At 48.4% G+C, this 25,108-nt stretch overlaps 1 non-coding gene across 1 annotated transcript; it reads right to left on the reverse strand.

Moving 5' to 3' along the window:
- Nucleotides 1-742: 742 nt before the first annotated feature.
- On the reverse strand, nt 743-816 carry TRNAT-GGU (transfer RNA threonine (anticodon GGU)). The gene has a single exon. It is a non-coding gene; the product is annotated as a tRNA-Thr (tRNA).
- Nucleotides 817-25,108: the final 24,292 nt, after the last annotated feature.

The following is a 25,108-nucleotide window of genomic DNA, read 5'->3' on the forward strand; positions in this document are numbered from 1 at the left end:
ACCTCGATCGCCTTGCTTGTTTGCAAACATAGAGGAGGTCTATAGGCGAAGTTTGGACGCGATGAGTCTGTTGTACGCATTTTTACATACGTCGACCATTTCCTTGTTCTAAACTTTCTCCTAGAGATGACGTGCTTTTAGTTGCTGACTCGATCCGAGCCTCTCTCAAAGGGGTCATGAATTCACTGACCTTTTCCATTGAACTAAAGCTTCATGACTCGATTCAGTTTCTAAATATTCCCCTGTTTATAATACAGTTGGACATTTCTGTTCGGATCCTCCACGGTGATGTAGTGGCTAGGGGGCTCAATTTTCAGTTCCCAAGGATGCGAGATCGAATGCAGGAAACAAGTCAGGCGCCCTTGTACTGTGCGATGTCAGTGCATGTTAAAGGTTGAAATTTTCGGCGTCCACCACTACAGTGTTTCTCATAGCTTCAGTCGCTTTCGGGCGTGTAACCCCGCAACAAACCAAACCATTTTAGTCCGGCTTACGAGCCCTGATACATGAAAGGCTACTACCTCCACAGTTGCATTAGTACTTAACATTGATCAACACCGAAATAATGGCGGGTTAAACCCGCCTAATATAGTTTTGGTCAAATATTTAGGGGAATCCCCCAAGGTGGAGTAGATTTGTAATAAGGGAGTAATTACTCATTGCATCCACCCAAGCGCAGCCATACGGCTACAAAGGAAAGCTATACAGCTTTCTCAGAAACTTCGTAGTTAAAGAAAAATTCGTCCTGATCCGGGAATCGAACCCGGCACCACCGCCTTACCGGGGCAGTCGCTCTACCGACTGAGCTAACCAGGACGGTCAGCAGATCAGATGGTAGGGCGAGAGCGAATTGATCTATAACTCGAAGTGGGAATAGTTTTGGTCAAATATTTAGGAATCGCTAGGAATATTTAGTTAACTAACACAAATTTCGAAGCTCATTAAGAAAGGCGTAGAAGCAACATGTTTTAGATCTGCATTCCTCAAACCATGTCTTGAGAAAGTGGGAATATGGTTTGAAAATCAGGTTCATGGTGTTTAGAAAGCTGGCTTCCATGCAAATGTTTTAGGCGTAGTCATTGAGGCTTCAGAAAAAAGCTACAAAAAGATAAAGGAAAATAACGGTGAAAATGAAATATTGTTCCTTGAAATAAAACTTCCCAGGTAGCACAAAGATGGCTATTAAGTGCGCGCCCGCGCTGGGCCCATGGGGGCAGCCCATCGGGCACCATGTGGGATTTGCAACTCGTGCCCAGAAGGCCCCGCTTGGGTTGCCTAATTCTGTCATGATTGGTCCCTATTCGTGCCCATGTGGGCAGCTCAAATAGGGCTGCCCACATTCGACCCAGATAACCGATTGCGGGCAGCATACAAAAATATAAAATGGGGCCTACTTTTGTTCAGGCGGGTGCCGCCTTATTGATGACGGTTTTAATACACGCCGGTTAATCCCTCCACTACACTAAATGTGCATATACGGTCTTTATTAAGGCCAGCCCTATTTGGACTGCCCACGTATTGCCCTCATGGGTGTAAGTTGGCAGTTCCAGGGCTGCTTAAGTCTAATTAACCATCAAGTGTTAAACATTGAGCTCTATTTATTCACCTGGTACTCTACAATGTTCTGCAGCTTTATCGTGCCCGTTTTGAAAAATTCTCCCGCCTCAATGGAATAGTCGAGGCTTTAAATCAATGACTAAGAGGGCGGCATGTACCTTTCACCGTAGGAGCATACTCCGGCAGTGGTGGCCGTACAGGAGCCAGGCGGGAGAACGAGCCTCACAAACTACAAAACGTTCTAACTCGGCCTCCTAACCTCTATCCTCATGCACAAAAATTTCACAGCAAATTTAATAGATCTATAGTTACAAGCCCGCTTCTCATACGTTATGGTGACTCTCCTGAACATAAAAAAGGGTGATCTGCCGCTCCACATCTTGAACGTGTACTGCCCACCTAAAACAAAAAACGTAACTTTCCCCAGACTCCTGAGCAGGGCTATCAGGGAAGTGGGACGAGATCTGCTACTAGTGTTAAGAGATTTCAATGCGCGGAGTCTCTCATGGGGCTACAACCGAGAGGACATACGAGGACGGAAGCTAGCGGAGGCAGCGTCCACATTAGGCCTACCCCTACACACCGACCCAGCGTACCCCACGCGGATTGGGAACTCGGCGCAGAGGGACACTTATCCGGACTTAACCTTTTCGAAAAACGCGAGGCGAGTGAAGTGAACGAATACAGAGGAAGCACTCGGTAGTGACCAGTAACTGATCAACATAACAATCCGCACTAAATCCCTTACCAGACCGACAGGGCAGACTAGACTTCCTGACTGCGCAGTATCCAGCAGCAGGGATACCAAGCTTGGACCAAACAGCTGCTGACAAGCCTGCGCTTGACGGAAACGCGGGTAAGGCTCTCAGAGGCGGTGACAGATGAGGACACCCACCTCCTTCACCTCTGGGAAGCCAGGCGCAGCATGGTCAAAAAATGGCGCAGGCAGAAACATAACCGCAAGCTAAGAACCCGGATCATGGCGATAACTAAAGAGGCGGCAGAATACGCGGCGCAACTCGCGGGCGCTAATTGGGTAGAGAGGTGAAACGCGGCAGCTAGGCAGATGTCTGGCAAAAACACATGGCGTCTCTTCCGAGCGCTCATAGATCCAAACCAGACGCGCACCAAGACGCAGAAACACCTGCAGAGAGCAATGCACGTATTTCAAGGAAATACGGCCAAGCTAGCACTGAAGCTCCGAGACCAGTGCTTGAGCTCGACGCAAAACCCAGAGGGAGAAGCTCACAGATACAGTGGAGACGAAAATGTTGAGATAGATGAACCTTTCAAACTATACGAGCTCAAGGCGGCGCTAGCGAGAATGAAACGCGGGGCCGCAAAAAAAAAGGATCACGGTATTCCGATCTGGACGGGTGAAGTTCCTCTTCCCACCGAATGGAGGATGGCACTCGTAACTTTCATCCCAAAGGCGGGCAACGCCATAGATACGGACAACTTCAGGCCCAATTCTCTCGCGTCGTGCGTGGGCAAATTGATGGAAACAATGGTGAGAGACAGACTTTCCGAGTATCTAGAAAACAAGCGAGTCTTCGCCGATTCGATGTACGGCTTGAAGCCAAATAAATCAGCTCAGGACGTCCTGCTACAGCTTAGCAGAGAGATATTGAATCCGGTAGAACATCCGAATGGGTATAAGATAGTGGTGGCTCTAGATCTGAAGGGGGCCTTCGATAATGTGACGCTTGAAGCGATCCTGACAAACCTTTCGGAGACCGGGTGTGGAAAGAACGCGTTCGAGTATATAGAACGCTTCCTCTCAGACAGACAGGCCTGCGTGAAAATCCAGAACGCAGAACACGGTCCTTTTCTATTAGATACGAGAGGAACACCACAGGGAGCGGTGTTCTTTTCAACATGACAATGAAGAATCTCCCGGTCCATCTGGAGAAAATCTCGGGTGTGCAGTACGCGCTATACGCGAACGACCTCTCCATATGGGACACGCAGGACTCTCTGGGAGAAATGGAGGCCAGCTTGTAGGAGGCAGCCACCGCTGTAAATGAGTACGCGAAAAAATGCGGCCTTCAGTGCTCACCAAAAAAATCCAAATTCGTCCATATTCGTCCCTCCAAAAAATGCACAGACAAGATGTAATTACGACTTGGATCAGAACCAATACCCGATAAAGAGGAAATCAGAGTACAGGGCCTTTTCATTCACCAGCGTAAGCTAGCGACGAACACGCTCGACAAGCTAAAAAAGGTGGAAGACCAGTTGGGCCGAATGGTCCGCAGAGTATCAAGCAAGAAAGGGGGACTGAGAAGCAAAGATGCTCTACGACTGGCAGAATCCTGTACTCGACCCCCTATCTCCACCTCAAGAAACACGACGAGGACATCCTCGAGGTGATCACACGCAAAATAGCAAAGAAGGCCCTCGACCTCCCTATAATCACGTGGAACCTGAGACTCCAACGTCTGGGTATGACGAACTCGTTCGAGGAGCCGAGAGAAGCTCACCTTACAAGCCAATACACGCGATTATCGCAGACACCATCGGGGCGTCGCCTATTAACCTGTCTACACATACAACACACGACTGTAACCGAGGAAAGAGTAAGACTTCCCCAGGAGTGGCGATATGCCCTGCACGTAAAACCACTACCCACTAACATGTCCAAGGGCGACCACGAGGGTAGGCGCGCGTGGCCATGGCAGAGGCCTCAGCTCACCACTACGGAGGGAAATCCGGAGTGTACTATGTGGACGCGTCCGGCCCGCACCAAGGCGGGTGTTACAAGGCGGCAGTGATCCACGAGTCCAAAACGGTGAACAGGCTCACATTTAAACCCCGAAACGAAACACAGGCAGAGAAGGTCGCCATCGCGTTATCAGCAACACATTCTGATTCGAAAACAATCATAACGGACTCGCAAGAGGCGTGTGGGAATGTTCAATAGGCCTGGGTCCCGTACCAGGCCTACCGGCTACTAAAACACAGCTCGGACCTGGCCTACCGACTACTACAAAATAGCTGGTACGTGAGAAATCCATCCTGCATTTTCATAGTCTGGGCTCCGGCCTACTCGGGGCTAGGAGCAAACGAGGCAGCAGATGACACCGCCCGCACGCTTTCTAACCGGGCAACCTCGTCCTCCCCTTCTCAGAAGAAATAACACCAGCTTACACTTTCAGAGAAATTACTGAGCTGTACCAAACCAGACACAATATTTACCCCCACCCGTGTAAAGGGTTAACAAGTGCGGAGGAACGCGTATTTCTTCTCCACCTTATGAGCACCGATGTGCCTGGCATCACTTAAACACTTTTCAGTGCCTTTTTTCTCTGGAGAGTACCCGCACTGTGGGGAAATGTCATCGGACCAATTCCACATGGTGTGGGCGTGCCTCTCCAACCCTGCCTTTGCACCTAACCCAAACGCCACCCGGGAGGACTCTACTCGCGTGCTTTGACCTGAAAGCCCAAAAGGCGTTGGTCAAACGAGCAATGGCGGCAGGGGAAGCCACTGGGGTCCCGTACTAAGGACTCCACCTAGTGTTTGTGAGGGGAAGGGCACTAAGCCTGACCCTAGAGCAACCTCCATGCTACTATTTTTAATAATCGTTTTCACCACCACCAGACGGTTCTGGTTTCTCATCAAGCGCGGCCAAACCAAGTAAGCACCATGGTCAAGCTTACCTCGTAAAGAAGGAGACAATAACGCGCAAGCTTTGTGCGCATTTTGAGCGCAAATGAACCTCCGGTTGAGATCGGAGAAGTTTTCAAAAGGGGTGCGATAAAGTTGCAGAACACTATATTCAGCAACATAAGAGAAATTTATTCCCAACACTATAATAATTTGGGCTGATGCAAACTGCCCCCTAAATGTTGGTCTGAAAATTTATTTCATCGATCTGTGTCCAATAATGTTTTTTGTTGTTTTGTGTTGTTGCTGTGACTGTAGGAAGAAAGACTCGGAGGTAGTTATGTAAGTGGAACAGATATTGTGCAATTACCGGCGCATATAATGTGAATTACATTAATAAATTAGGACCCTTAAAGATATCATGGAGAAATTTTGGAGTGTTGAGCCAGCCTATAGCCCATTTGGGGCCCACTGCGGCCTGTCATGGGCAGCCCAAATTGGGGTCATCTTAGTTTTACCGTACAGAATACGAATATATCCGGTAGTAGTAGGTGGTAGAATTATTCAAGAGGATACCGGTAAACTATCTAAGGAGACGAAAGATTTGATTAAGAAACGCCAGAATATGAAAGCCAACAGGCCGGATAGAACTGGCAGCGATATGAAAGCTAATCAACAAGCGGAAGGTGGCCGACATGTCAAAGTATACCATAGAAAAAGTTGAGCATGCTCTAAAAAACGGTCATAACCTGAAAGCGGTAAATAGGAAATTTGGCTAATGCAATAATCAGATGTATGCACTGAAGGCTAAGGCGGGCAATGTCATTACTAACATGGGCAGGATAATCAAGGGCGCCGAGGAGTTCTATGCGGACCTCTACACTAGCGAAAGCAGTCAGGACAAACATGATTTTAGCTGTACTGAAAAATTAAACGTTCCGCCTTGGAAGGATCTTGTTAAGAAAGCCTTAGAAGCTATGTAAAGGGGGAAATCAACTGGGGAGCTGATAAACTAACTACAGATTTATTCGTGGACGGAGGGGATAACATGCCAGAAAACCTGGCTACGCTGTATACGAAATGCCTGATGACATCGAAAGTACCGTAATCATGGAAGAATTGTCCTAATGTATAAAAAAGGTGACGCTAAGGACTTGCAAAATTACAGACCAATAAGCTTACTATCTGTTAAGTATAAGGTATTTACTAAGGTAACCGTTAACAGAGTCAGGACAACCTTAGACTTCAATCAAGCGAAAAAACAAGCAGGGTTTCGGAAAAGGTACTCTACTACCGATCACATCCCTACCATCAACCAGGTGACAGAAAAATGCTCGTAATATATCTAGCCCTTGCACATACCATTCATTGATTACGAAAAAGCATTTGACTCAGTATAAATCTCGGCAGTCATGCAGGCATTGCGAAATCACGGTGTAGAGAACCGTAAGCGAAAGCACTGGTTTATATCTATAATGGTTGCATGTCAAGCGTAGGTCTGCATAGAGAAAGTGATAATACTTCAATTAAAGCGACACTAAAGAGAAAACTGAAGTGGGCTTCCATCGAAAGAAGGCCAGTTCCTGATTACAAAAAAGCCACTCTTACTGAAAACAGAGCTGTTGTTAAGTAATAAAGAGGAAGAGCAGAAATACAGGTATCGACGCCACAGCCGAAACGGCCGAGACTCGCAACTACAAATCACGTGACACGCTAGGGATCCCGGAGGCTGTCAAATGCGAATTACGTTGCCCGTTTGAATGCGGTCGTAGGTTTTGTCTCGAATATTATAACATCCTTTTATCATACGCAAACGACGGCGAAAAGACAACGTAAAGTTGCAAGGTAAATACAAAACGTACTTGGAGGCGCCACAGGCGCCCACTTCAGTAAAGGTGCTGTTCCGACTCAGGCACCTCGTACGTGCTCGGATAGTTTGAAGTTTGGACCTGCAACGCCTGAATTACGAACTTGGAGCAGCATATGTGCCTGGCTCGTTCACATTTCAGCATTCGGAGGCCTGAGTGAGCGAAATCCGCTGCCGCCGACACGCTCCTTCGTTCACACTTCTGCGCCAACATATCGCCGCCGTCGCCGCTTCGACTGCGAATTCCCGTTAACCCTGACCTGACCGCTCGACTGCAGCTACGTATGCCACGAAAAGCATACATATGCTAAGTGCCGAAGGAAAAACGCATTATCATTCAATTGTTCAGTAAACCATGGCATACCTGACCTACATACTGCATCAACAAGAGCTTCAACGTGCTATTCGCAGGCATCGTAAACAAAAGGAGCATACTTGCCGCTCATACTAAGGAGAGCGTAAATCTTATTCCAAATGTCATTGTTCCCCTATTGCATCCTTGCCTATTGCGCTGGCCGCCCGGTGAAAAAAGGGCCTCGGATATAAATAAAAAAATAAAAATACCACCATCATCATCATCATCATCATCAGCCTGACTATACCCACTGCAGGGCAAAGGCCTCTCCCATATTCCTCCTATTAACCCGGTCGTGTGTGAGCTGCATCCACTTGACCCCTGCGAACGTCTTAACCTCATCCGCCCACCTAACTTTCTGCCGCCCCCTGCTACGCTTTCCTTCGCTTGGAATCCAGTTTGTTACCCTAAGCGACCATCGGTTATCCTCTCTTCGCACTACATGTCCTGCCCATGTCCGTTTCTTCTTCTTAATTTCTACTAGAATGTCGGCAACTTGAGTTATTTCTCTGACACACTCTGAACGCTTCCTATCTCTTAATGTTACGCATACCATGTTTCGTTCCATAGCCCTCTGCGTTGTACTCAACTTAGTAGAACTCTCTTGGTTAGCCTCCACATTTCAGCCCCATATGTGAGTACCGGTAAAATGCAACTGTTGTATACTTTCCTCATGAGCGATACTGGTAAGCTGTTAGTTATAATCTGGGAGTGCTTGCCAAATGCGCTCCATCCCACTCTGATTCTTCTTGTTATTTACTTTTCATGGTCCGAATCTGCGGTTACTATTTGTCCTAAGTAGACATATTCGCCTACTACTTCCAGTACTTCGCAGCCTAATGTAAACTGCTGTTCCTTCCCGAGGCTGTTGAACATTACCTTAGTCTTCTGCATATTGATTTTCAAGCCTACCTTTCTACTTTTCCTCTCTAGGTCAACAATCATTCTTTGCATTTCATCTTCTGAGTTACTTAACAAGTTAATGTCATCAGCAAATCGCAGATTGCTGAGGTATTCTCCATCTACCCTTATCCCTAACTGCTCCCATTCTAAGTCTCTGAATACTTCCTCTAAGCAAGCTGTAAATAGTACTGTAATGATACCGAAGCACCACAAATACATTAAAAAAGGTAAAAAAATAAATTTGTAGAAAAAACATCATATACCCCTCGCACCATAGCCCATTGTTCTCTGAGCAGAGACTTCGATGAACGTGGTGGCTCTGCGTGGCGATCGGTCATGCGGCTCTTGCAGACGCTAAAGAGTCCCATTAGCACAATAAGGTCACATGGCTCCTCAGAAGCTTCTTTTGTATGCAAAAACCTTATAGAATAGGGCGTAATATCAATGTCCTTTTTGAGAGTTCGTTGAATAATGTCCCCAAAAAACACTGCATCACAGCAATACACAAAGCTATAGTTTCTGGCTCCTAACACAGGCGACAGTCTACTGACCATGGCCCAAAAATCCCTCTTGCACGAAGCCACGTTTTGACAGGTAAGGTTGATGTGTGAAGTTTAAAAAAGAAAGTCTTTGCGGCTGATTGTACATACATTCGTTGGACCCGCTTTAATACACTATTGTCTAGAAAGGAGAGGTAAGGCTGCCAATAGATCGGTACAAGAAATAATGGCTCAATAAGAACTTTTGTCATCTGTCTTCTGGATAGATTGTATAGGTAATCCAAGGAGAGCCGTACAGTGAGGAAATGGAATGTTTCGGCAACTTCCTTAAGAAAACCTCACAAAGGACCCTCACTCCTATGACCAGTGAGCGCAAACAAATTAGGCAAATGGGCCTCGTCAATTAAGCACAGCTATTAGGAAGGGTGACTTGCTTTAAAAAAAAAACCTTACCTTGAAACAAACTGGTGAACAAACTAGTGCTGAAGACCAGCTCCACCAGCTTCCAGAGGGAGAAACAAATTCTTTCGACGCATAGGCGAGAGCGCCACACAAAAGTAGCAAACCTTTTAAGCATGGACTACACTTTGTTTCTTGCACAATGCAACACCTGCAATACATAGACAAGCTTAGAAATCAGGGTGAAGACATTGCAAACTTGTGCTCTATGAGATCTGAGAATCCCAGTGAGGCCCACTATTGCGATATTGATGCAAAGGAACCCCCAAATACTGTACGTTTTCGGAGACCCACCTGAAGCCAGCAAGAAATTTAGGCTTTGTACCCCAGTGACCTAACCAGAACCTCTTTGATTTATCTAGGTTAAGAGACGCACCCGAACTATCACAAAAGCAAAAACAAAAACGGCTCCGCAGAGTAATAGGAAGCCGGGAAATATTTCTGCATATTATGTCACGGCCGCATTTATAATGGAACATATTTGGAGGTGTACAGGCCATTGCTGCCGATCTAAAAATTACAACTTCTTGATCATCGGAGCATGCTTCCTGCTCTCACGACTTACAACTAATGTTCTGGGTGCCTATGCGCACTATATTGTGCACTGGAACCATTTCAACATGTGGAATTTCACACCGCTGGCAAATTTAGGGGCCAATAGAGCATTTTGGCGGGGTCTCTAAACTTAGGGGCACCGCATTTTCGGTCATGCTCTGCTACTGTGGACGTAGTTTTTCGCTTAACACGGAGCTGTAGCACAAACCTTGAAGGAAAAAAGGTGCGACGAAGCTTCAAAACTGCCAAGCGCGCAGCGAGGACACTATTTTGCTGGTAACTAACTCTTATTGTATGTAAACATTCCGGGAAGCGTTGCGATGACCGAGGGCTCCGTTTTTTTATACGCTGTGCAAGAAGGAGCGCAAAAGCTTGAGAAACACGTAAAGTATTGTGCATTACAAGCACTGTATGTTTTTCTTTTCTTCCTTTATGGGCCCTTCGCTATGTAATTTACTCTCATCGTTTTATTTATTTCGGATGTGGCCGTCACGTATTGTGAGCCGATGGTCGATAACTGTCGACCGGTTAGCCCCTGAGGGATGCTAACCAGTCGACGCCGCGGGCCGCGCTGGCTCGCCAGCAATCACGGAGTCTCTACTTACGTCATAGTGTGCGTCACTCTACCCGACTACGTAGTAGGAGAAAACAGTTTGAATTCGACCGGCGGGAAGAAAAAACAACTTCTTATCGCAATATCTCAGCAAGTATTTGATGTTTTGCTGCTGGATATGCTGCGACAGTGTCACGTAATGTAGCTCATTAGATTTTCATAGCATATTTGGGTGTCTTTAGTGTCCCTTTAAGAAAGGTGTTAGGCAAGGAGACACCATCTCCAAAGTGATATTTACAGCTTGCTTAGATGATCTATTCAAAGACACGGAATGGGAGCAGTTGGGCATCTGCGATTCGCTGATGACATTGCCTTGTTAATTAACTCAGGGGACCAAATGCAACTTATGAATAATGATATAGGCAGGACAAGCATATATATAGATAAAAGAAGAAATTTGAGGCCCAGTACTCGATGATCACGGAACGTGTTGTAATTTTGTAGGCAATCTCGGAACGACTACGTCAACGGAACATCTCCGGCCAGCAACTGCCTGCCGCGCTGATCAACCTGGCACAGACAAGGACGATTTCACCGGCCAGCGGATTCTGAGACCTCATGCCTTGATCGGCCACCTTTTAGTGACTGGCGCGATTACTGAACGAGTGGTACGTCATCATCTGCTGCAGCGCCCTCTGAGAGGCCTAGAAATAGTCACCGCTGTTATCTTGTGGGATTTGCGGCCCAATACTCGATGATTACGGAACGTGTTGTGTTTGTGTAGGCAATCTCAGAAAAACTACGTCAAGGGAACAACTCCAGCCAGCAACTGCCTGCCGCGCTGATCAAACCTGGCACAGACAAGGATGATTGCACCGGACAGCGGATTCAGAGACCTCATGCCTTGATCGGCCACCTTTCCAGTGACTGGCGCGATTACTGAACACGTGGCACGTCATCATCTGCTGAGACGCAGATGATGACGTGCCCTCTGAGACGCCTACAAATAGTCACCGCTGTCATCAGCTTGCGGGATTTTCTGCTCAATACTCGATGATCACGGAACGTGTTGTGTTTTTGAAGGTGAGTGTATATAAGATCTGACATTTGGCTTTATCGCTGATTCTGTCTATTGGCTGTAAATTCCAAGTAGTCTTATTCAAGTATTGCTTTAGTTCCAGTATGGGCACTGACTTGTGCACGCACCGTGCCACAGTCGGTCGTTTTGTTGTGCATAGTAAACCGAACGAGAGTCAATCACCCCTGTGGATGCAATCAAGGGCATTTGCTGGATGCTGGCGTCGGGGAGGGCCACTACTTGTAGTCCATTTCTGTGTCGCGCATTTGCTCATTTATGCTGGTGACGTCAAGAAGAACCCAGGCCCGGCCAAATCTGACCAAATCATCCGTCCCGTTACAGAACTGGCAGTGGCGAATCGAACATTCCAAAAAGACATGTCTAGTAAGAATAAAGATGTTCAGACGAACATAACTGAGATCAAGAAACGGCTCTGCCAAATACAAGATAGGCTCGAAGTCGTGGATAACTTGCACGACGACGTCAGCACTGTAAGTGCTACACTTCAGGAATCGCATGCTCAACTTAAATTATTGAAAAGAAACAGGCCGAGCATGCAAGCATAGTTGTTGACGATTTTAAATACCGAATGCGGCAAAACAATCTAATCCTTAAGGGCATCCCTGAGCCACACACAGAGAAATGGAAAGACACTGAGAAATTGGTAAGCAAGCTCGTTGAAAAGAACCTTGGCGTCCAAACAGGTGAAATCGAACGCACTCACCGAGTGAGCCAGAAAAAAAAACGAACTATGTGCGCCCTATTGTTGTGAAGTTTCTGAACTTCAAGGATAAGAACAATGTTTTGAAAAATGCTTTTAGATTAAAAAATCTGGATTCGCCACGTGTCTGTATTTAAGAAGACTTCTTGCCTCGAATTCAACTGATAAGAAAAAAGCTCAGAGATTTTGTACGCAGTGAGCGGCAGTCCGACGACGAAAAGTACAAATTGCTTTTTGACAAACTCCTTTTCAATACAGAACTTTATACGTTCGATGCTGCAAGTCAGCAAGTTGTTGTTCTTGCAGGACATGAGGCAGCCACTAGTTCAGATTGATGCAAAAATAATGGTGTGGATAAATTGGTTTCATTGTGTGTAACTTCCGGAGTTTGCTTAGCAAGCAAGGCACACTCAGCACACTCATTGAATGCTGTGAGGCGGATATAGTCCTGGGAACGGAAACTTGGTTGCATCCTGATATCGACAATAGGGAACTTTGTTTCGAAACTTTTCTGTGTTTGGAAATACAGGTGCACGCCACGTAGTGGGGAAATTTTAATTGCTGTGAAAACCAATTTCCAAGCTACCTTGCTCGACAGCCCTTCGCGCATTGAAATTCTGTGTCTTGAATTGCGACTGCGTGATTTTGTTACTTGCGTCGTCGGCGTTTGCTATCGACCACCGGATTCGCCTGCTGATTTTATTAATGATCTGAATGAATCACTGGGCATTATACATGACAAATACCCAACTTTAGAAAAAATCCTTGCTGAAGACTTTAAGTACCCTGGTATCAGTTGGTGGACGTACACGGCCGAAGGTACTGCGAGGAAGAACGAATGTAACGAATTCATTTACTTGATTTCTTAGTTCAGTTTGTCGCAAATTGTTTATGCTGCGACACGTGGCCAGTCAATCTTAGATCTTGTATTGACAACGCGACCTAAAAAAATGAAAATACATATCATGGACTGTGTCAGGGGTCATAATGCTCTTCATTGCAAATACACACTAGACCAAAAGAAACCGGAAACTATTGAGAAAATTATTGACAACAACGCGTGGCCAAACGTTCAACAATTGGTTAGGGAACTGTCATTGTTCAGTGAGCAGTTACTGAAGTCATTATCAAGCCGCTGCTCAAATGATAACTGGGAACTACTAAACGCTAAGCTGGAAGAACTAAAAGAAAGACACATTCCAAAAATCACTGTCACGACGTCATCGCAGAGTATGTGGTTCACTTCCAAATTGTTCGGCATCTGAGGTAAATTGGAATAACCACCGCGCGCAGTCCAGCATATGTCAAGCAGAGGTTAAGAGAGCCAAAGAAAATTTCTTTAATCATGACGTATCCGCTTTACTTAAAACCAGTACTCAAAATTTTTGGAAAGTAGTCAAGCCTAAGCCTACTTTATCTAGCCTGATAACATTAGTAAAAGATGTTTTTATTCCGCCTTGTGAGGTTGTCATCCAAACACCAATTCCGATAGATTTGAATGCTGCTATTATAAACGCGGACATGAATGACATCTTAATTACACAAGAAGGAATTGAACAAGCTATTGATCGCTTGCCAAGTAATTTAGCCGCCGGACCCGATGAAATATGTCCAATACTGCTCAAGCTAACTAAACGAGTGATAGTTCGCATGTTCACTTCAATCTTTCAGCAGTCTATTGATACAGGAATTGTGTCTAACAATTGCAAAATCACGCGTAATGTACCCATATTTAAATCTGGAGATCCTTCTGTCCTTTCAAATTACAGGCCCATCTTATTAACGAGTGTACCGTGAAAAATTTTGGACCACATCATATCATCATCAATAATGAAGTAACCTAATGAACATAACTTTTTTTTTCCAAAACCAACACGGATTCTTGCGTGGGCGTTCCTGTGAGTCACAGTTATGCGAACTCGTGGCCGACCCGCATGATTGCAGTACACCAATTAAAGAGAATTGGTGACATATTCATCGACTTTGCGAAAGCGTTCGATAAAGTCGCTCACAGACGCCTTATATTAAAACTTGAAAATCTGAGCATAAACAGCAAGGTCTTGAATTGGATTAACTTTTTAACTAACCGACAGTAGTTTGTGTCTACCAACAAATTTTGCTCCACACTAACCCATGTGAAGTCTGGTGTGCCTCAAGGTTCGGTGCTTGGGCCTATCTTCTTTCTTATTTAAATGAATAACATAAGCATCAACCTCACTTCTCAAATTAGGCTTTTTGCCAATGACTGTTAATTACAGAACGATTACGGACCCTCATGGCACTAATTGTTTGTAATCAGGTCTTAACAAAATGGCTAAGTGGTGTAAACAATGGAAATAAACGCTTCAAAAACGAAAGCTGTAACATCTACGACGACTCGAACTGCTGAGCCCATCTCTTATTCTATGGGTAACGTGTCCATTGAAAATGTTCCTGCAGTCAAATACCTAGGTGGACATATTTCTTCGGATTTGACATGGCCCAAACACATTGATTACATAACCACTAAAGCATCCAAAACCCTCAGTTTCATTAGGCGCCACTTGTACTTTACTAGTCAGGCTACCAAACTCTTAGCATACCTAACTTTTGTAAGATCGCAGCTAGAATATACCGGTTTCATCTGGAGCCAACATTAAATCTATCTTGCAGAGAAAATTTAATCGCTTCAAGATATGACAGCCAGGTTCATTACAAGGAAATACGCCCGATACGCAAGCATCACAGATATTAAATCAGCTCTACATTTAAGCTCACTTGAAAAGCGAAGACTTATCAACCTGCTATGTCATTTTCACAGGCTTTATCACCATTCATCACCGTTCACTGAATCTCATATCACGCCAGCACATCGCATTTCCCCTCGTTTAGACCACTGCTTTAAAGTGCAACCCAAGATTGCTCGCACCAACTTATGCGGTATTCACATTATGTTCTTGGCAATTTACCATTGGAATAAACTACCAGCAGGCATTGTTTCTGGATTAAAGACCTCGATAGCATTTGTTTCCAGACTGAAGTATCTAACCCATGCTGATAAATAATAGATTTGTTGTCAAAATTATATTCTCTTATACTTTACATATAGCATCGTATTCCACGTGTGTATGTGTATCATTTTTTTAATTCAGTTATGGTCTTGTATCGCGTTACGATAAGACGTGGGCCAGCGTAAGCTGCGTCACTCGTGCCACTCGGCACAAGGCGCGCTTCTTATCATTGCCCTCGCCAATCGGGCTGGCCGGGGCCTATATAACAGAGCACGGAATAAAGGCTGGTCATTCGCCTTCCTGATGTCTGCCTGTCACTTCACCGTTCACGGAACTTTACATGGTGTCAGAAGTGGTCCCCCGTCCTCGACAGCGCCCTGAACAGACAGAAGACTTCGACGCCAGGCTGCAAGGATGGAGCTTCTGAAACCCCCAGACCCACTTCGCATTACAGGTGACGTTTCCGAGAATTGGCAGCTCTTTAGACAGAAGCTGGAACCATACTTTACCGTAGTGAAGCCACATGACAGTCCGATGAGCGATTCAGCAAAGACTGCGATGCTCTTAACTTTAGCCGGTGACGACGCTATCGAGGTCTTTAATAATTTTACATTCAACGATGGCGAAAGCAAAGAGGACTATAAGACCGTCGTAAAAAAGTTTGACAGCTACTGGGGCGCACAGACGAATGAGGTGTACGAACGATACTTGTTCCGGACAAGATTCCAGGATGCAGGAGAAACCTTTGAGCAGTTTTCACGGGACGTGAAGAAACAGACACGACACTGCAGTTTTGAAGGATTAACTGATTCCATGATCCGCGACCAGATAGTAATTGGAATCAATAATGAGACCCTCAGGGCAAAACTTCTTCAGGACAATCAGCTGACGTTGCCCAAAGCGGAACAAATCTGCAAAGCATTCGAAGCAGCAGCTCTTCAGAACGAATCATGGGGACAGAAGGAAAAACAGGTCAATCCTGTGAAGGAGACTCAAAAAGGAACAAGGCTGCAAAACAAAGTAAGGTGCTCGAAGTGTGGCAGAGAACACAAGGCACTCAACTGTCCTGCTTATGGGAAGACATGTAGAAAATGCCAGGGAAAGAATCACTTCGCCGTACGCTGCCGAAATCCAGCACAAGTAAGTGAATTGAGAGATGACAATGATGAAGACTTCGACATCTTAGACATCTGCGTGGACAGCGTGGCAAGTCGACGGGACTGGATGGTTAAGGCAAACGTTGGTAATGCAGCCGTTTTGTTGAAAGTGGACACGGGATCGCAAGCAAACCTATTACCTTACTCTGTCTACAAGAACATCAAGCCTACGCCACCGCTCAAGCACAGCAGTTCCACCCTGCGATTCTACAGTGGATGCACAATCAAGCACTTGGGCGTTATCAATCAACGCGTGGCTATCGGCGAACAAAATTGCAGCTTGAAATTTTTCGTGGTCAAGAAAGGATGTCAGGCGCTTCTTGGTCTTCAGGCAGCGGAACGGCTCGGGTTATTTCCCGAAAAGTGGATTCGGTGATAAAGAACAGCTCCGAAAAACTGCTTGAAGAGTACAGCGACATTTTTCAAGGCACCGGGTGCGTCCAACGCCAATACAAGATGGTGCTTTGTGAAGGTTCCGTCCCAACCGTTCAAGCCGCTCGGCGTGTACCCCTGGCACTGCGGGAGCCCCTGCGCCACGAGCTGCAACGAATGGAAGAGGCTGGCATCATAACAAAAGTCAATGAGCCAACGGACTGGGTGAGCCCTTTAGTCATTGTTAAAAAGAAAGACTGAAAGCTAAGGCTATGCATGGATCCGAGAAAGATTAGTGCGTGCATAAAGAGAGCATTACGAGATGCCGCGGAGGGCAGACATAGAAGCAGAGTTGGCCGGCGCGAAAGTTTTCAGCCGTCTAGACGCAAAAGCTGGCTTCCATCAAATATCTCTTGACCATAAGACTTCGCTCATTTGTACTTTCGCAACACCATTTGGGAGGTACCGTTTCTGAAGGCTGCCATTTGGCATCTCTTCCGCGTCTGAAGTCTTTCAGAAGATATTGAGCGAAATCTTCGAGTCTCTGCCGGGTGTGCACGTTTACGTGGATGACATTTTGGTAAGGGGAACATCGAGGGAGGAGCACGATCAACGCTTAAAATCTGTATTTGAATTATCGAGGCGGGCCGGCCTCGCACTAAATGCAGAGAAGTGCAAGGTTGGATTCGAAGAAATCGAATTTTTAGGCGACATAATTTCGAAAAAGGGTATAACGCCTAACCAAGCACTCGTCAAATCCATAACTGAAATACCTGTTCCATCAGATAAGGGAGTGCAACGTCTACTCGGCGTGGCAAATTATTTTTCGAAATATATTCCTTCTTTGGCACTAAAGACGCCGCAGTTGTGCAGTTTGATTAAGCATGACGCAGTTTTTGAATGGACTCCCAACCACGCGCAAGAATGGCAAGAAATCTGCAAATGCCTGAGCGAGGAGCCACTGCTTGCTGTCTTCGACCCTAGCAAGGAGACAAAAGTGGCGTCAGACGCGTCACGGAATGGTTTGGGCTCGGCCCTACTGCAGCTACATGGCGATAACTGGCGGCCCGTGGCGTACGCGTCACGAACGCTCACTTCAGTTGAGCACCGTTACTTGCAAATCGAAAAAGAAGCCTTGGCAGTGGCGTTCGGCTGTCGGAAATTTCACTACTTCATCTATGGCCGACATATTATTTAAGAGACCGACCACCGACCCCTGCTTGCAATCACTGGAAAATCAATTGGGGACATGCCACCAAGGCTTCAAAGGTTCTTTTTGCGATTGTTGAAGTACAATTTCACTATGCAATATGTTCCAGGAAAACAGCTCCTTCTGCCCGACATGCTGTCACGAGCAGCAGCAGCCACTACAGAAGATAACGCAGCAGGTGAAGGTGACATCGAAATCCATGCTGTGAGTACGGTGAATGCTTTCGTGAGCGACGCCACGCTAAAGCGGCTTGTGGACGCCACTAATAATGACCCGTACCTTTGCGCAGTAAAAGAAAGTATTTATGCTGGAACACGCATACAAGGAGAGCTGAAACCTTTCGCCAGCGAACTTTCTGTAGTGAAAGGTATCGTGCTAAAAGGCAGCAAAGTGATAGTGCCGGAGAGCATGCGGAAAAAGCTGCTGGAACGCATTCATGAAGGCCACATGGGCATTAATAAATGTAAAGCGAAGGCACGAAGATTTGTGTTCTGGCCTGGCTTGAGTGCACAAATCACTGCTATGACTCAAAAATGCGCTGTGTGCAGACGTCATGCGTACAGCCAACCTGCGGAACCACTGCTTATGAGGCCGGTACCAGACTATCCGTGGTACAGGGTTGGCGTCGACATATTCCAGTACGGGGGAAAATCTTATCTGTCTGCGTACGATGCTCTCTCAAATTTTCCAGAAGTCGAGGAGCTCAACGACACGTCGTCGGCGTCAGTCATAACAAAACTGGGGGCCATATTTGCAAGATATTCAATCCCGATGAAAGTGTGCACCGACAATGGGCCCCAGTTCGCCAGTCGAGACTTCCGCCTTTTCGCAAGCAAGTACAACTTCCGTCATGTGACATCTAGTCCGCAATTTCCCCGTTCCAACGGCTTAGCGGAGAAGGGAGTACAGATAATCAAACGGATTTTGAAGAAAACAATGGAAGCGGGTTATGATTTTTCTCTTGGCCTCCTTAGTTACAGGTCGACTCCTCTAGAAGATGGACGGTCTCCGGGAGAGCTGTTACAAGGAAGACGGCTGAGGTCAACTTTGCCAGATTTCAAAGACCAAACCAAGACGGTAGTACAGAAGCATGTTCAGACTGATCATTCACGAGGCCCACTTCCACCCCTTGAAGAGGGCCAAACTGTCAGATTCAAAAAGAAAATATGGTCGCACAAAGCGAAAGTTATAGCCACAACGCACCCAAGGTCGTACAAAATCTTAACCGAAAGAAACAAGGTCCTTAGGCGGAACCGGCAACATCTGCTTCCCACAAGCGAGTCTTTCAATCCGGAGGCACTTGACTACGATCTCGTGGAAGAAGCTGATCACCGGACCACACCACCTGCAACAGTTCCTGAAACTTCGAGCGCCACTCTTCCGGCTACAACACAAGCGCACACTCCTCCCCCGAGACGATCCAGTAGGCAGAGACGACCTCCACAGCGCCTTCAGTACGACAGTAACTTTAATCAAGTCACCTGAAGTAATGAGTTTTTTTTTTTTTTTTTTCGAGGGAAAAAAGATGTATCGCGTTACGATATGACGTGGGCCAGCGTAAGCTGCGTCACTCGTGCCACTCGGCACAAGGCGCGCTTCTTATCCTTGCCCTCGCCAATCGGGCTGGCCGGGGCCTATATAACAGAGCACGGAATAAAGGCTGGTCATTCGCCTTCCTGATGTCTGCCTGTCACTTCACCGTTCACGGAACCTTACAGTCTTTGCTTCTCTCAGCCCATGTGTTTTTATGGTTTGATATTTTATATTTCACTGGTGTATATTATAACAAATTTATGTACTTTTCAGACCCCTATGTAATGCCTGCAAAGCGCCTTTAGGCTATGTGAATGAAAAAAAAAATACTAATATGCAGAAGGCTATGGTAATGTTGAGCAGCATGGGAATGAACAACCGTTTAAAATAGGCACCAAAGCACTGGAAGTAGTAGGCGAAAATGTCTACTTAGGACAACTATTAAGATCCGGACCAAGAAAGGGAAATAATAGGAGAATAAGATTGGGATGGAGCGCATTTGTAAGGTACTCGCACGTTATGACCCTTAGCTTACCGGCATCACTCAAAAGTAAAGTGTATAACAGTTGCATCCCACGGGTACTTACCTTAGGGCTGAAACAGGGAAGTTAACAAAAAAGGGTTCTTCTTAAGTTGAGGACCACAAAGAGGGCTGTGGAACGAAAAATCGTAGGGGTAACGCTAAGAGATAGAAAGCGTGCATAGAGGGTCACAGAAATAACTAAATCCTTTACTGACATTCTGGTTGAAATTAAGAAGAAATGGGCATGAGCAGGACATGCAGCGCGAAGAGAGGACAACCGATGGGCTCCAAGAGTAGCTAATTCAATTCCAAGGGAAAGTAGACGTACCAGGGGGCGGCAGAAAATAGGTGGGTGGATGAGGTTAAGAACGCATGCATTGCCTCTGCCAGAACAATCCCGTCTCTTCCCCCACCTTTCTTTCCGGTCTCCCTGCCCAGAAGAGTGGTAGCTTTCATCGTGCGAGGCGCGATTTTATCTTCGTGAGTTTAATTCTGACCTTCCGGAACCTGTTTTCACTTTCGCTCAACATCCGCCTTGTTCTCGGGAGGGGCCTGCCTTTTGAGCGTGTTCGCCGTGTCGGTATCCATTGCGTTTTGGTTTTGCGTTTCACCAGCAGCAGCACCCGTGGCCCTACTCTGCGTTCCCATCGGGTGGGCTGCGTTCGTTATCGGATCTGGTATAACTGCTGGTGCGCATGCCACCACTTACTCGCTCGCTTTTTGCTTTGTCTTGCTGCGTTCCTTAATCTGGGACTGCAGATCTAGTATGGTATTAGACATCTCCCTCACCTGTTTACGAAGGGCTTCTATTTCCTGGTCCTGTTTCCACCCGACGGTTGGTTGGGGGTCTTTGGGATATTCTCGGGGGGATACCGGACATGGGTTATGCCGGCCTTAAGTCGCGGCGGCACTCTTGGTGTCCGGGGGAAGGGGCGATGGGATGTTGGGAGGGGGAAGGGGGTCATCGTCTAGTAGTCGCTCTCGTCGTCACCGTCATCGGCTTCGTCGCCAATGCCGTGACCAGCAGGTCAGCGGGCCCGGTGGATGTGCAGCCAGGCCGGACTCCTAGGAAGGCCAGCAGGAGCCGGTGGGCTGCCAGGGGGCTCCTGGCCGGGAAGAGCACCTGGTCCTCCGTGGCAGCAGGAAGTCCAGGGGCCCGGTAGCCTACCTCTTTCTTGCGACGGTGGTGGGCATGTGCTGGGCACACACAGAGGAGATGCCCCAGCGTTCCTGCATCGCCGCAGGAGGGGCATGCTGGGGAGGGAGCCCGGCCACGGACATACAGATCCGTGGGCGTCCAGGAACCTCCGGTGCGGAGGCGTAGGAGAAGAGCTCGCTCTCTACGGGCGACCTTGTCAGACAGGCGGTGGAACGTCCTCCCCTCGGCGATGCGCCGATCAGGGTGCAGGGCCCTCACTGCCTTTTTGAGGGGGAGCCTGGAAAAGTCAGACAGATACATGGTGAGTCATACCTGTTCGGAGTGGGCCGCTTTGGCAAGTGCGTCAGCCTCGTCTTTGCCCTAGATGCCCGCATGGCCCGGAATCCAGTGCAGTGAGAGGACGAAGCCGGCATCCTCCAGGGCCTGGAGGCGCGCTCGTAGGTGGCAAGCTGATAGCTGGGAGCAGGACGGCTCGAGCAGGAGCTGCAGTGCCGGCCTCGAGTCACACAGGATTGTGTAGAAGCCGGGGCGCTGACCAGTCTCCAGGTAGTCCGCCGCCAGGTGGAAGCCCGCCAGTTCGGCTGCAGTAGAGCTACCTGGAAAAGAGAGCCTGCAAGAGCTGGACACTCCCACCTGTGGGGCCGTCATAGCCGCTGCAGCCTGGCCCGTGGAAGGCAGGACCGAGCCGTCGGTGAAGAGGAGGGTGGTCCCTTTGCACTCTTCAATCAGGGCTGCAGCGGCCTGGCCCAGAGCAGCAACAGGGGAGCGGCGCTTGCTGACCCCCTCCAGGTCGAGGGTGACCTGCAAAGGAGGACGTGTTGGTGGAGGAGGGAAGATGGAATTCCCTAGGGCGTTTCCGATGAGGTCCTTGTACAAAGCCGTCAGTTGTCCCATCCGTGAATGGGGGGCGCTGCGCAGCCGTGCCAGGAGGGAAGCTCCGTCAGGGGCGTGGTGAAGGCGGTCCACGTGAGTGCGGCCTCTCCTCCTCTTCCTCCAAGTCTTGCGGTTCCCTGACGAAGACCGTCCACGATCGTTAACCAGGGGAGGGAAGAAGGATGAACGGCCCCTGTACCCGTTCTGTTGTTGGTGATGGTTCCGGGATCTGACCCTGCCTCGCTCTTCTGCTCGACCATCCTTGTCTTGCTTCCTGGTGTCAGCGCTGATTCCTTACTTGCCGGTGTCGGCGCTGCTGTCATACGTGCGCTTAAAAGCGGTACTTGCAGTTTATGCTACCAGTATTGTGGCCCCCAGTGCATATGATGTACTTAGGGGTGCATGTAGGCTGGGCTCCTTCTGGCGGCGGTGAATGCTCTGCGCCATAACGACGACACAGATTACGGCGAGGAAGCGGGCACACATATGTCCTATGCCCCGTCTTCCGACAGTTATAGCATGCCTCCACACGGTCGTGGAACGGAAAAAGTCGGTAACGGATCCACTTGGGTAGCTCCGTTCCTGCTATAGTGACGATGTGTCTTGGTTTGACCAGCCGGCGTCCGCCAACCACAATGAGGTTGGGGTTGCGTTTCCGGAACTCGGCATAAATCTCCTCGTCCGTTTCATAGCTGTCAGCATTAAAGACAATTCCTCGCCTTGAGTCGCCTGGTGGTGGAACGTACGCGTTCATATCGTACGCTTTTTCTCTGACGCTGATGCTCTTAAGCGCTGCGTAGGTTCGGGTACGCGTCTCGTCCGGCGTGCTTCCAGTGAAGGTGTTGTTCTCCGGGTGGATCCGCAGGTGCTCGTTGTCGGCCGCCACAGGTCCCGGAATCTTCTGTGCAGTGCAAACCGCGTGCAGTAGCTGAGCCACGCCAAAATCCGTAATCTTGACTGGGCAGCGGGGACGGAACACAATGTTGTGCTCCCAGCTGGCAGTCGTGGTATAGGGCCCTTCCTCGTCTTGGGCGGCGGTCGGGGCTTTGCTTTGCTGGCGTTGTTGGATGTCGCATCCTTTTCATTAGTTGGGTAAGCCCCTGTATTTGAGGCTAGCTGCGTCGCTGGCAGAAAAGAACGCGGCGGCAATGGCGTCCCTCCTGAGGCTTCTGCGGCAACTTGATCAACAATCTTCGGCTTGCGTCCGAACTTCTTCTGCAGAGAAAGCATTTTCCAGCTCCCGTCGAGGAGTTCAGCTCGGTTATGATGGTTCCTTCGACTACATGGCCTGCTCCAGGGCCGGAGAGATCCATGTCGGTCGGCATGGCGTCAGAGTTAGCCCTAGCCATGGGTGGAGGGGCCGGCGGCGGTGCCGGGTGCGCCGTGCCCGCGTCGGCGCGGTCGAGAAAGGGCCGAAATTGCCGAACGTTGGCTCGCCAAATCCGAAAGTGCTATCCGCTGGTGCCGCTTGACTTCACGAATCTTTCGGTACCGGTTTCAGAACCGTGGCGCAAAAGGGACCACCCAAAAAGTTGTAAAAACTGCGGAGCCCATGCGACACACGTCCGCACAGCTCCGACACCTGGTGGCCATCCCCCACAAGCACGAGAACTGCGACGCCATCAACAAACACTTCAATAACGTTGGCCGGGGAAGACAGAGGACTTGCATAAGTACAAGAAAACGCAGTTCTTGCCTCCGGAACTGCGGCTGTTAGTTTTCTTCCGGGCCAGCAGGAGAGCGACGGTGCAGAGGCGAGAGGGAACGACGGCGGTCGTCGAGAGGAGTGGGAGGAGCGGCCAGGATAAAATGAGTCGGTAGAGGTGCCAACAGCGACAGGCGGAGGGGAAGGTTCATAGTTTGAACTGTAGTTGGAACTGTACAGGTGGGGGCCATTGCGGTACGACTGTGCGCGATGGGGACAAAGCCGAGCGACGTGGCCAGGAACGCCACATGAATAACAGATTGGGCGGTTGTCGGAGGTCCGCCATGGATTGTTGACCCGATGTCGAGGAGGCAGATAAGGACGGGGCGGAAGTGGTGGTAACGGCGCAGCATACGCGACAGGGCACGGTGGTGGTCTGGCGGCGACAGCGGCGTACGTTAGCGGGGCTGTCACAGGCGTAAGTTGAGAGCTTGGCGGTAAAACTTCTGCAACTTGCTCCTGGATGGTGCGTCGAAGTGCAGAATCTAGCGATGGGGTGGTTACAGCAGAAGCAGGGAGGAGCGACAGTTGGCGAGCCACTTCCTGCCGTATAAAAGCCTTGATCTCGGGATGGAGGGAAGGCGGTTCAGATGCGAGGCCACATGCTGTCGGAGGCGGGAATAACCGATCGTTCATGACAGAACGTCGAGTAGAAGCTCGTTCCCTCCTGAGGACGTCGTAACTTTGACAAAGCTGAACCACTTCGACGACGGTTTGCGGGTTTCTGGCCGTCAACATGTGAAATGCATCGTCGGAGATTCCCTTCAGGATTTTGTTGATTTTGTCAGCTTCGGACATAGATGTATTAACACGTTTACAAAGATCCACAACGTCCTCTATGTAGCTGGTGAATGTTTCGTCAGGAAGCTGAGCGCGGGCTTCGAGGCGTTGTTCGGCGCTGAGTTTGCGCACGGTGGGGCGCCCGACACCTCGGAAAAGCTCGTTTTAAAGGCCGACCAGGTGGGCAGGTCGGGTTCGTTGTTGCGAAACCATAAATTAGCTACATCTGTCAGGTAGAAGAGGACGTTAGCTAGCTTGGTGGTATCGTCCCACTTGTTTTGCGCTTACGCGTTCATATGAGTATAGCCAATCATCCACATCCTGGTCATCTGCGCCACTGAAGAAGCTGGGATCCCGTTGGCGAAGCCCAGCAGAGCACAAGATGGTAGGCGGAGCGGTGGGAGCAGTCGAGCATGGTGTAGCGGTCTGGCGTTTTGCCTCAGGCATAGCGGATGGCAGAGCGAGTGTACTACTCCGAAGCTCCAGCGTGAGAGGAGGGAACGAAGAGCAGCCTCCACCAAATGTAAGAGTACGTTCAGTTGAGGTCGGTGTTCTGGTCGAACGTTTAACTAACGCATCAGTCTCTTGCGTCTTCTTTGTCTGCCGTAGTCTTCGTAGCACGCGCCGTTTCGACATACGCTTGTCGTCT

This window comes from Amblyomma maculatum, chromosome 10 (genome assembly GCF_055883805.1).
Source record: "Amblyomma maculatum isolate TAMU_Amacu chromosome 10, ASM5588380v1, whole genome shotgun sequence".
Lineage (NCBI taxonomy): Eukaryota > Metazoa > Arthropoda > Arachnida > Ixodida > Ixodidae > Amblyomma > Amblyomma maculatum.